Below are 14,146 nucleotides of genomic sequence, written 5' to 3'. Positions count from 1 at the left end.
CCGCCTTGCTGGCTTTCATCTTCCACAAACCTTTCATTACCTCTTCTCTGTTAACCAAACCATTCTTGCTAACCCTCTCACTTTACACACCACCCCGTCCAAAATGACCTATATCTTCCAATCTATCATCAAACACATTCAACAAACCTTCCAAACACTTACTCGATCTCCTTCTCACTTCATCACTACTCATCATTATCTTCCCATTTGCCCCCTTCACCAATGATTCCATTTGCTCTCTTGTCTAACGCATAATATTTATCTCTTTCCAAAACAACTTTTTACTCTCCCTAAAATCTAATGATACTCTCTCACCTAAACTCTCACTCGCCCTCTTTCTCACCTCTTGCACCTTTCTCTTGACCTCCTGACACTTTCTATTATAGATCTCCCAAGTCATTTGCACTACTTCCCAGCAAAAATTGTCCAAATGCCTCTCTCTTCTTTCACTAACAACCTTACTTCTTCATCTCACCACTCACTACCCTTTCCAATCTGCCCACCTCCCACCTTTCTCATGCCACATGCATCTTTTGTGCAAGCCATCATTGCTTCCCTAAATATATCCCATTCCAATCCCACTCCCCACACGACATTTGCTCTCATCTTTTGCATTCTACACTCAATCCCTCCTGGTACTTCCTCACACAAGTCTCCTTTCCAAGCTCACTTACCCTCACCACTCTCTTCTCCCCAACTTTCTCTCTTCTTTTCTGAAAACCTCTACAAATCTTGACAAGATAGTGATCAGACATCCCTCCAGCTGCCCCTCTCAGAACATTTACATTCAAAAGTCTGTCTTTTACACGCCTATCAATTAACACGTAATCCAATAACGCCCTTTGACCATCTCTCCTACTCACATATGGATAATTATATACACCTCTGTTTTTAAACCAGATATTCCCAATCACCAGTCCACTATGTGCACACAAATCCACATGTTCTTCAACATTTCCATTTACAACACTTAACAATCCCATGTACAAGAATTATACGCTCGAATCATACCCTCAACTTCCACAATACTCACCTTCGCATTCAAATCAACCATCACTATAACCCAGTCTCATGCATCAAAGCTGCTGACGCACTCACTCAGCTGCTCCAAAAACACTTGCCTCTCATGAATTTTCTTCTCATGACCAGATGCATAGGCACCAATAATCACCCATCTCTCTCCATCCACTTTCAGTTCTACCCGTATCAATCTAGGGTTTACTTTCTTACACTCTATCACATACTCCCACAACTCATGCTTCAGGAGAAGTGCTACTCCTTCCTTTGCTCCTGCCCTCTCACCAGCACCTGACTTTACTCACAAGACATTCCCAAACCACTCTTCTCCTTTACCTTTGAGCTTATTTCTCTCAGAGCTAAACCATCAAGGTTCCTTTCCTCAAACATACTACCTATCTCTCCTTTCTTCTAATCTTGGTTACATCCACAAACATTCAGACACCCCAGTATGAGCCTTTGATGAGAATGAGCATTCCCCACCTGACTCCTTCTTCTGTTTCCCCTTTTCCCTGGGGATAGGGCATCCCTGGGGATAGGAGAGAAAGAATACTTCCCATGTATTCCCGAAATATCGCAGAAGTCGAGCAAAGAGGGTGGGAGCGAGGGGCTGGACACTCCCTCCTTGTATTTAAATTTCTTGGGAAGTGAGTCAGTTGTTGTTCGCTGATGATACAGCACTGGTGGCTGATTCGGGTGAGAAACTGCAGAAGCTGGTGACTGAGTTTGGTAAAGTGTGTGAAAGAAGAAAGCTGAGAGTAAATGTGAATAAGAGCAAGGTAATTAGGTGTCATTCTCTCCATGTAACCATACCATTTCAATACACCCTCTTCTGTTCTCTCGCCCACACTCTTTGTATTGCCACACATATCTCTTACCCTTCCATTACTTACTCGATCAAACCACCTTACGCTACATATTGTCCACAAACATCTCATTTCCAACACATCCACCCTCCTCCACACAGCCCTATCTATAGCCCATGCCTCACAACCATATAACACTGTTGGAACCACTATTCCCTCAAACATACCCATTTTTGCTCTCCGGGATAATGTTCTTGCCTTCCATACATTCTTCAACACTCCCAGAACCTTTGCTCGCTCCCCCATCCTGTGACTCACTTCCGCTTCCATGGTTCTATCTGCTGCCAAATCCACTCCCAGATATCTAAAACACTTCACTTCCTCCAGTTTTTCTCCATTCAAACTTACCTCACAATTTACTTGTCCCTCAAGCATACGAACCTAATAACCTTGCTCTTATTCACATTTACTCTCAGCTTTCGTCCTTCACACTATTTACCGAACTCAGTCACCAGCTTCTGCAGTTTCTCATCCGAATCAGCCACCAGCGCTGTATCATCAGTGAATAACAACCGACACACTTCCCAAACCCTCTCACCGACAACAGACAGCATACTAGCCCCTCTCTCCAAAACTCTTGCATTCACCTCCTCTAACAACCCCATCCACAAACAAATCAAACAACCATGGAGACATCATGCACAACTGCCGCAAACCGACATTCACTGAGAACCAATCACTTTCCTCTCTTCCTACTCATACACATGCCTTACATCCTCGATAAAAACTTTTCACTGCTTCTAGCGACTTACCTCCCACACCATATACTCTTGATACCTTCCACAGAGTATCCCTATCAACTCTATCATATGCCTTCTCTAGATCCATAGATGCTACATACAAATCCATTTGTTTTTTTTAAGTATTTCTCACATGCATTCTTCAAAACAAACACCTGATCCATACATCCTCTACCACTTCTGAAACCACACTGCTCTTCCCCAATCTGATGCTCTGTACATGCCTTAACCCTCTCAATCAATACCCTCCCATAAAATTACCCAAGAATACTCAACAACCTTATACCTCTGTAATTTGAGCACTCACCTTTATCCCCTTTGCCTTTGTACAATGGCACTATGCATGCATTCCACCAATTCTCAGGCACCTCACCATGAGCCATACATACATTCAATATCCTCACCAACCAGTCAACAACACAGTCATCCCCTTTTTTTAATAAATTCCACTGCAATACCATCCAAACCCACTGCCTTGCTGGCTTTCATCTTCCGCAAAGCTTTCACTACCTCTTCTCTGTTAACCGAATCATACTCCCTGACCCTCTCACTTCTGTTTACCGAATCATTCTCCATGACCCTCTCACTTCGCACACCACCTCGACCAAAACACACTATATCTGCCACTCTATCATCAAACACATTCAACAAACCTTCAAAATACTCACTCAATCTCCTTCTCACATCACCACTTCTTGTTATTACCTTCCCATTAGCCCCCTTCACCGCTGTTTCCCACAAGTCAATTGGAAGGAAAGTTTAAATGGAGAAAAACCGGAGGAAGTGAAGTATTTTAGATATCTAGGAGTGGATTTGGCAGAGGATGGAACCATGGAAGTGGAAATGAGTCACAGAGTGGGGGAGGGGATAAAAGTTCTGGGAGCATTGAAAAGTGTGTGGAAGGCGAGAACATTATCTCAGAAAGCAAAAATGGGTAGTATCTTTGAAGGAATAGTGGCTCCAACAACGTTATATGGTTGTGAGGCATGGGCTATAGATAGAGTAGTGCATAGGAGGGTGGATGTGTTGGAAATGAGATGTTGAGGACAATTTGTGGTGTGAGGTGGTTTGATCAAGTAAGTAATGAAAGGGTAAGAGAGATCTGTGGTAATAAAAAGAGTGTGGTTGACAGCAAAAAAATGGGTGTTTTGAAATGGTTTGGTCACATGAAGAGAATGAGTGAGGAAAGATTGACAAAGAGGATATATGTGTAAGAGGTGGAAGGAACCAGGAGAAATGGGAAACCAAATTGGAGATGGAAAGATGGACTGAAAAAGATTTTGAGCAATCGGATCCTGAACATGCAGGAGGGTGAAAGGCGTGCAAGGAATAGAGTGAATTGGAACAATGTGGTATACCGGGGTCGATGTGCTGTCAATGGATTGAACCAGGGCATGTGAAGCGTCTGGGGTAAACCATGGAAAGTTCTGTGGGGCCTGGATGTGGAAAGGGAGTTGTGGTTTGGGGTGCATTATACATGACAGCTAGAGACTGATTGTGAACGAATGTGGCCTTTGTTATCTTTTCCTGGTGCTACCTTGCGCGCATGCGGGGGGAGGTGGTTTTCATTTCATGTTTGGCGGGGTAGCGACGGGAATGAATGAAGGCAGCAAGCATGAATTATGTACATATGTATGTATGTATATGTCTGTGTATGTATATACATGTAAACGTTGAAATGTATAGTTATGTATATGTGTGTGTGTGGACGTGTATGTATATACATGTGTATATGGGTGGGTTGGGCCATTCTTTCATTTGTTTCCTTGCACTACCTTGCTAACATGGGAGACAGCAACAAAGTGTAATAAATAGATAAAATATATATATATTTTTTTTTTTTTTTGCTTTGTCGCTGTCTCACGCGTTTGCGAGGTAGCGCAAGGAAACAGACGAAAGAAATGGCCCAACCCACCCCCATACACATGTATATACATACGTCCACACACGCAAATATACATACCTACACAGCTTTCCATGGTTTACCCCAGACGCTTCACATGCCTTGATTCAATCCACTGACAGCACGTCAACCCCGGTATACCACATCGCTCCAATTCACTCTATTCCTTGCCCTCCTTTCACCCTCCTGCATGTTCAGGCCCCGATCACACAAAATCTTTTTCACTCCATCTTTCCACCTCCAATTTGGTCTCCCTCTTCTTCTCGTTCCCTCCACCTCCGACACATATATCCTATTGGTCAATCTTTCCTCGCTCATTCTCTCCACGTGACCAAACCATTTCAAAACACCCTCTTCTGCTCTCTCAACCATGCTCTTTTTATTTCCACACATCTCTCTTACCCTTACGTTACTTACTCGATCAAACCACCTCACACCACACATTGTCCTCAAACATCTCATTTCCAGCACATCCACCCTCCTGCGCACAACTCTATCCATAGTCCACGCCTCGCAACCATACAACATTGTTGGAACCACTATTCCTTCAAACATACCCATTTTTGCTTTCCGAGATAATGTTCTCAACTTCCACACATTCTTCAAGGCTCCCAGAATTTTCGCCCCCTCCCCCACCCTATGATCCACTTCCGCTTCCATGTTTCCATCCGCTGCCAGATCCACTCCCAGATATCTAAAACACTTCACTTCCTCCAGTTTTTCTCCATTCAAACTCACCTCCCAATTGACTTGACCCTCAACCCTACTGTACCTAATAACCTTGCTCTTATTCACATTTACTCTTAACTTTCTTCTTTCACACACTTTACCAAACTCAGTCACCAACTTCTGCAGTTTCTCACATGAATCAGCCACCAGCGCTGTATCATCAGCGAACAACAACTGACTCACTTCCCAAGCTCTCTCATCCCCAACAGACTTCATCCTTGCCCCTCTTTCCAAAACTCTTCCATTCACCTCCCTAACAACCCCATCCATAAACAAATTAAACAACCATGGAGACATCACACACCCCTGCCGCAAACCTACATTCACTGAAAACCAATCACTTTCCTCTCTTCCTACACGTACACATGCCTTACATCCTCGATAAAAACTTTTCACTGCTTCTAACAACTTGCCTCCCACACCATATATTCTTAATACCTTCCACAGAGCATCTCTATCAACTCTATCATATGCCTTCTCCAGATCCATAAATGCTACATACAAATCCATTTGCTTTTCTAAGTATTTCTCACATACATTCTTCAAAGCAAACACCTGATCCACACATCCTCTACCACTTCTGAAACCACACTGCTCTTCCCCAATCTGATGCTCTGTACATGCCTTCACCCTCTCAATCAATACCCTCCCATACAATTTGCCAGGAATACTCAACAAACTTATACCTCTGTAATTTGAGCACTCACTCTTATCCCCTTTGCCTTTGTACAATGGCACTATGCACGCATTCCGCCAATCCTCAGGCACCTCACCATGAGTCATACATACATTAAATAACCTTACCAACCAGTCAACAATACAGTCACCCCCTTTTTTAATAAATTCCACTGCAATACCATCCAAACCTGCTGCCTTGCAGGCTTTCATCTTCCGCAAAGCTTTTACTACCTCTTCTCTGTTTACCAAATCATTTTCCCTAACCCTCGCACTTTGCACACCACCTCGACCAAAACACCCTGTATCTGCCACTCTATCATCAAACACATTCAACAAACCTTCAAAATACTCACTCCATCTCCTTCTCACATCACCACTACTTGTTATCACCTCCCCATTTGCGCCCTTCACTGAAGTTCCCATTTGCTCCCTTGTCTTACGCACTTTATTTACCTCCTTCCAGAACATCTTTTTATTCTCCCTAAAATTTAATGATACTCTCTCACCCCAACTCTCATTTGCCCTTTTTTTCACCTCTTGCACCTTTCTCTTGACCTCCTGTCTCTTTCTTTTATACGTCTCCCACTCAATTTCATTTTTTCCCTGCAAAAATCGTCCAAAGTGATGGATTGCGCAAAAGATGCTTGTGGCATGAGAAGAGTGGGAGGTGGGTTGATTAGAAAGGGTAGTGAGTGGTGGGATGAAGAAGTAAGAGTATTAGTGAAAGAGAAGAGAGAAGCATTTGGATGAAAATATATATATAATTGTATATATATATATATATATATATATATATATATATATATATATATATATATATCCTCACACAGGTCTCCTTCCCAAGCTCACTTACTCTCACCACCCTCTTCACCCCAACATTCACTCTTCTTTTCTGAAAACCCATACAAATCTTCACCTTAGCCTCCACAAGATAATGATCAGACATCCCTCCAGTTGCACCTCTCAGCACATTAACATCCAAAAGTCTTTCGCACGCCTATCAATTAACACGTAATCCAATAACACTCTCTGGCCATCTCTCCTACTTACATAAGTATACTTATGTATATCTCGCTTTTTAAACCAGGTACTCCCAATCATCAGTCCTTTTTCAGCACATAAATCTACAAGCTCTTCACCATTTCCATTTACAACACTGAACACCCCATGTATACCAATTATTCCCTCAACTGCCACATTACTCACCTTTGCATTCAAGGAGAGACTGAGTACAGAATGGAAAAAGGTGAGAACGATGGAAGTACGGGGAGTGGGGGAGGAATGGGATGTATTTAGGGAATCAGTGATGGATTGTGCAAAAGATGCGTGTGGCATGAGAAGAGTGGGAGGTGGGTTGATTAGAAAGGGTAGTGAGTGGTGGGATGAAGAAGTAAGAGTATTAGTGAAAGAGAAGAGAGAGGCATTTGGACGATTTTTGCAGGGAAAAAATGCAATTGAGTGGGAGATGTATAAAAGAAAGAGACAGGAGGTCAAGAGAAAGGTGCAGGAGGTGAAAAAAAGGGCAAATGAGAGTTGGGGTGAGAGAGTATCATTAAATTTTAGGAAGAATAAAAAGATGTTCTGGAAGGAGGTAAATAAAGTGCGTAAGACAAGGGAGCAAATGGGAACTTCAGTGAAGGGCGCAAATGGGGAGGTGATAACAAGTAGTGGTGATGTGAGAAGGAGATGGAGTGAGTATTTTGAAGGTTTGTTGAATGTGTTTGATGATAGAGTGGCAGATATAGGGTGTTTTGGTCGAGGTGGTGTGCAAAGTGAGAGGGTTAGGGAAAATGATTTGGTAAACAGAGAAGAGGTAGTGAAAGCTTTGCGGAAGATGAAAGCCGGCAAGGCAGCAGGTTTGGATGGTATTGCAGTGGAATTTATTAAAAAAGGGGGTGACTGTACTGTTGACTGGTTGGTAAGGTTATTTAATGTATGTATGACTCATGGTGAGGTGCCTGAGGATTGGCGGAATGCGTGCATAGTGCCATTGTACAAAGGCAAAGGGGATAAGAGTGAGTGCTCAAATTACAGAGGTATAAGTTTGTTGAGTATTCCTGGTAAATTATATGGGAGGGTATTGATTGAGAGGGTGAAGGTATGTACAGAGCATCAGATTGGGGAAGAGCAGTGTGGTTTCAGAAGTGGTAGAGGATGTGTGGATCAGGTGTTTGCTTTGAAGAATGTATGTGAGAAATACTTAGAAAAGCAAATGGATTTGTATGTAGCATTTATGGATCTGGAGAAGGCATATGATAGAGTTGATAGAGATGCTCTGTGGAAGGTATTAAGAATATATGGTGTGGGAGGCAAGTTGTTAGAAGCAGTGAAAAGTTTTTATCGAGGATGTAAGGCATGTGTACGTGTAGGAAGAGAGGAAAGTGACTGGTTCTCAGTGAATGTAGGTTTGCGGCAGGGGTGTGTGATGTCTCCATGGCTGTTTAATTTGTTTATGGATGGGGTTGTTAGGGAGGTAAATGCAAGAGTTTTGGAAAGAGGGGCAAGTATGAAGTCTGTTGGGGATGAGAGAGCTTGGGAAGTGAGTCAGTTGTTGTTTGCTGATGATACAGCGCTGGTGGTTGATTCATGTGAGAAACTGCAGAAGCTGGTGACTGAGTTTAGTAAAGTGTGTGGAAGAAGAAAGTTAAGAGTAAATGTGAATAAGAGCAAGGTTATTAGGTACAGTAGGGTTGAGGGTCAAGTCAATTGGGAGGTGAGTTTGAATGGAGAAAAACTGGAGGAAGTGAAGTGTTTTAGATATCTGGGAGTGGATCTGGCAGCAGATGGAATCATGGAAGCGGAAGTGGATCATAGGGTGGGGGAGGGGGCGAAAATTCTGGGGGCCTTGAAGAATGTGTGGAAGTCGAGAACATTATCTCGGAAAGCAAAAATGGGTATGTTTGAAGGAATAGTGGTTCCAACAATGTTGTATGGTTGTGAGGCGTGGGCTATGGATAGAGTTGTGCGCAGGAGGATGGATGTGCTGGAAATGAGATGTTTGAGGACAATGTGTGGTGTGAGGTGGTTTGATCGAGTGAGTAACGTAAGGGTAAGAGAGATGTGTGGAAATAAAAAGAGCGTGGTTGAGAGAGCAGAGAAGGGTGTTTTGAAGTGGTTTGGGCACATGGAGAGAATGAGTGAGGAAAGATTGACCAAGAGGATATATGTGTCGGAGGTGGAGGGAACGAGGAGAAGAGGGAGACCAAATTGGAGGTGGAAAGATGGAGTGAAAAAGATTTTGTGTGATCGGGGCCTGAACATGCAGGAGGGTGAAAGGAGGGCAAGGAATAGAGTGAATTGAAGCGATGTGGTATACCGGGGTTGACGTGCTGTCAGTGGATTGAATCAAGGCATGTGAAGCGTCTGGGGTAAACCATGGAAAGCTGTGTAGGTATGTATATTTGCGTGTGTGGACGTATGTATATACATGTGTATGGGGGGGGGTTGGGCCATTTCTTTCTTCTGTTTCCTTGCGCTACCTCGCAAACGCGGGAGACAGCGACAAAGTATAATAAAGAAAAAATAAAATAAATATATATATATATATATATATATATATATATATATATATATATGGTTCCAGATGTTGAGAAAGCATGTGAAAGGTTCGAGTCTCTAGGAACAAAAGTTTGTCAAGGAACCAAGGGACGGGTTAATATATATATATATATATATATATATATATATATATATATATATATATATATATATATATATATATATATATATATATCACTGATTCCCTAAATACATCCCATTCCTCCCCCACTCCCCTTACTTCCATTGTTCTCACCTTTTTCCATTCTGTACTCAGTCTCTCCTGGTACTTCCTCACACAAGTCTCCTTCCCAAGCTCACTTACTCTCACCACCCTCTTCACCCCAACATTCACTCTTCTTTTCTGAAAACCCATACAAATCTTCACCTTAGCCTCCACAAGATAATGATCAGACATCCCTCCAGTTGCACCTCTCAGCACATTAACATCCAAAAGTCTCTCTTTCGCACACCTGTCAATTAACACGTAATCCAATAACGCTCTCTGGCCATCTCTCCTACTTACATACGTAGTAAAAGCTTTGCGGAAGATGAAAGCCGGCAAGGCAGCAGGTTTGGATGGTATTGCAGTGGAATTTATTAAAAAAAAAAGGGGGTGACTGTATTATTGACTGGTTGGTAGGGTTATTTAATGTATGTATGACTCATGGTGAGGTGCCTGAGGATTGGCGGAATGCGTGCATAGTGCCATTGTACAAAGGCAAAGGGGATAAGAGTGAGTGCTCAAATTACAGAGGTATAAGTTTGTTGAGTATTCCTGGTAAATTATATGGGAGGGTATTGATTGAGAGGGTGAAGGCATGTACAGAGCATCAGACTGGGGAAGAGCAGTGTGGTTTCAGAAGTGGTAGAGGATGTGTGGATCAGGTGTTTGCTTTGAAGAATGTATGTGAGAAATACTTAGAAAAGCAAATGGATTTGTTTGTAGCATTTATGGATCTGGAGAAGGCATATGATAGAGTTGATAGAGATGCTCTGTGGAAGGTATTAAGAATATATGGTGTGGGAGGCAAGTTGTTAGAAGCAGTGAAAAGTTTTTATCGAGGATGTAAGGCATGTGTACGTGTAGGAAGAGAGGAAAGTGATTGATTCTCAGTGAATGTAGGTTTGTGGCAGGGGTGTGTGATGTCTCCATGGTTGTTTAATTTGTTTATGGATGGGGTTGTTAGGGAGGTGAATGCAAGAGTTTTGGAAAGAGGGGCAAGTATGAAGTCTGTTGGGGATGAGAGAGCTTGGGAAGTGAGTCAGTTGTTGTTCGCTGATGATACAGCGCTGGTGGCTGATTCATGTGAGAAACTGCAGAAGCTGGTGACTGAGTTTGGTAAAGTGTGTGAAAGAAGAAAGTTAAGAGTAAATGTGAATAAGAGCAAGGTAATTAGGTACAGTAGGGTTGAGGGTCAAGTCAATTGGAAGGTAAGTTTGAATGGAGAAAAACTGGAGGAAGTAAAGTGTTTTAGATATCTGGGAGTGGATCTGGCAGCAGATGGAACCATGGAAGCGGAAGTGGATCATAGGGTGGGGGAGGGGGCGAAAATCCTGGGAGCCTTGAAGAATGTGTGGAAGTCGAGAACATTATCTCGGAAAGCAAAAATGGGTATGTTTGAAGGAATAGTGGTTCCAACAATGTTGTATGGTTGCGAGGCGTGGGCTATGGATAGAGTTGTGCGCAGGAGGATGGATGTGCTGGAAATGAGATGTCTGAGGACAATGTGTGGTGTGAGGTGGTTTGATCGAGTAAGTAACGTAAGGGTGAGAGAGATGTGTGGAAATAAAAAGAGAGTGGTTGAGAGAGCAGAAGAGGGTGTTTTGAAATGGTTTGGGCACATGGAGAGAATGAGTGAGGAAAGATTGACCAAGAGGATATATGTGTCGGAGGTGGAGGGAACGAGGAGAAGTGGGAGACCAAATTGGAGGTGGAAAGATGGAGTGAAAAAGATTTTGTGTGATCGGGGCCTGAACGTGCAGGAGGGTGAAAGGAGGGCAAGGAATAGAGTGAATTGAAGCGATGTGGTATACCGGGGTTGACGTGCTGTCAGTGGATTGAATCAGGGCATGTGAAGCGTCTGGGGTAAACCATGGAAAGCTGTGTAGGTATGTATATTTGCGTGTGTGGACGTATGTATATACATGTGTATGGGGGTGGGTTGGGCCATTTCTTTCGTCTGTTTCCTTGCGCTACCTCGTAAACGCGGGGCACAGCGACAAAAAAAACATATATATATATATATATATATATATATATATATATATATATATATATATATATATATATATATATATATATATATGTGGATTGCACAAAAGATGCTTGTGGCATGATAGGAGTGGGAGGTGGGTTGATTAGAAAGGGTAGTGAGTGGTGGGATGAAGAAGTAAGATTATTAGTGAAAGAGAAGAGAGAGGCATTTGGACGATTTTTGCAGGGAAAAAATGCAATTGAGTAGGAGATGTATAAAAGAAAGAGACAGGAGGTCAAGAGAAAGGTGCAAAAGGTGAAAAAGAGGGCAAATGAGAGTTGGGGTGAGAGAGTATCATTAAATTTTAGGGAGAATAAAAAGATGTTCTGGAAGGAGGTAAATAAAGTGCGTAAGACAAGGGAACAAATGGGAACTTCAGTGAAGGGCGCAAATGGGAAGGTGATAACAAGTAGTGGTGATGTGCGAAGGAGATGGAGTGAGTATTTTGAAGGTTTGTTGAATGTGTTTGATGATAGAGTGGCAAATATAGGGTGTTTTGGTCGAGGTGGTGTGCAAAGTGAGAGGGTTAGGGAAAATGATTTGGTAAACAGAGAAGAGGTAGTAAAAGCTTTGCGGAAGATGAAAGCCAGCAAAGCAGCAGGTTTGGATGGTATTGCAGTGGAATTTATTAAAAAAGGGGGTGACTATTATTGACTGGTTGGTAAGGTTATTTAATGTATGTATGACTCATGGTGAGGTGCCTGAGGATTGGCGGAATGCGTGCATAGTGCCATTGTACAAAGGCAAAGGGGATAAGAGTGAGTGCTCAAATTACAGAGGTATAAGTTTGTTGAGTATTCCTGGTAAATTATATGGGAGGGTATTGATTGAGAGGGTGAAGGCATGTACAGAGCATGAGATTGGGAAAGAGCAGTGTGGTTTCAGAAGTGGTAGAGGATGTGTGGATCAGGTGTTTGCTTTGAAGAATGTATGTGAGAAATACTTAGAAAAGCAAATGGATTTGTATGTAGCATTTATGGATCTGGAGAAGGCATATGATAGAGTTGATAGAGATGCTCTGTGGAAGGTATTAAGAATATATGGTGTGGGAGGCAAGTTGTTAGAAGCAGTGAAAAGTTTTTATCGAGGATGTAAGGCATGTGTACATGTAGGAAAAGAGGAAAGTGATTGGTTCTCAGTGAATGTAGGTTTGCGGCAGGGGTGTGTGATGTCTCCATGGTTGTTTAATTTGTTTATGGATGGGGTTGTTAGGGAGGTGAATGCAAGAGTCTTGGAAAGAGGGGTAAGTATGAAGTCTGTTGGGGATGAGAGAGCTTGGGAAGTGAGTCAGTTGTTGTTCGCTGATGATACAGCGCTGGTGGCTGATTCATGTGAGAAACTGCAGAAGCTGGTGACTGAGTTTGGTAAAGTGTGTGAAAGAAGAAAGTTAAGAGTAAATGTGAATAAGAGCAAGGTTATTAGATACAGTAGGGTTGAGGGTCAAGTCAATTGGGAGGTAAGTTTGAATGGAGAAAAACTGGAGGAAGTAAAGTGTTTTAGATATCTGGGAGTGGATCTGGCAGTGGATGGAACCATGGAAGTGGAAGTGGATCATAGGGTGGGGGAGGGGGCGAAGATCCTGGGAGCTTTGAAGAATGTGTGGAAGTCGAGAACATTATCTCGGAAAGCAAAAATGGGTATGTTTGAAGGAATAGTGGTTCCAACAATGTTGTATGGTTGCGAGGCGTGGGCTATGGATAGAGTTGTGCGCAGGAGGATGGATGTGCTGGAAATGAGATGTTTGAGGACAATGTGTGGTGTGAGGTGGTTTGATCGAGTAAGTAACGTAAGGGTAAGACAGATGTGTGGAAATAAAAAGAGCGTGGTTGAGAGAGCAGAAGAGGGTGTTTTGAAATGGTTTGGGCACATGGAGAGAATGAGTGAGGAAAGATTGACCAAGAGGATATATGTGTCGGAGGTGGAGGGAACGAGGAGAAGTGGGAGACCAAATTGGAGGTGGAAAGATGGAGTGAAAAAGATTTTGTGTGATCGGGGCCTGAACATGCAGGAGGGTGAAAGGAGGGCAAGGAATAGAGTGAATTGGATCGATGTGGTATACCGGGGTTGACGTGCTGTCAGTGGATTGAATCAGGGCATGTGAAGCGTCTGGGGTAAACCATGGAAAGCTGTGTAGGTATGTATATTTGCGTGTGTGGACGTATGTATATACATGTGTATGGGGGTGGGTTGGGCCATTTCTTTCGTCTGTTTCCTTGCGCTACCTCGCAAACGCGGGAGACAGCAAAAAAAAAAATATATATATATATATATATATATATATATATATATATATATATATATATATATAGTGCCATTGTACAAAGGCAAAGGGGATAAGAGTGAGTGCTCAAATTACTGAGGTATAAGTTTGTTGAGTATTCGTGGTAAATTATATGGGAGGGTATTGATTGAGAGGGT

At 42.6% G+C, this 14,146-nt stretch overlaps 1 protein-coding gene across 1 annotated transcript in view; it reads right to left on the bottom strand.

Annotated features, from left to right (window-relative positions):
* Window positions 1-14,146, bottom strand: part of metro (membrane palmitoylated protein 7-like protein metro) — a 278,984-nt gene that overhangs the window by 140,575 nt on the left and 124,263 nt on the right. The window lies entirely within an intron of this gene.

The sequence above is a fragment of the Panulirus ornatus genome, chromosome 6 (assembly GCF_036320965.1).
Source record: "Panulirus ornatus isolate Po-2019 chromosome 6, ASM3632096v1, whole genome shotgun sequence".
Classification (NCBI taxonomy): Eukaryota; Metazoa; Arthropoda; class Malacostraca; order Decapoda; family Palinuridae; genus Panulirus; species Panulirus ornatus.
Note: the sequence above shows the minus strand (reverse complement) of the source record. Positions and strands in the feature narration are given on the sequence as shown.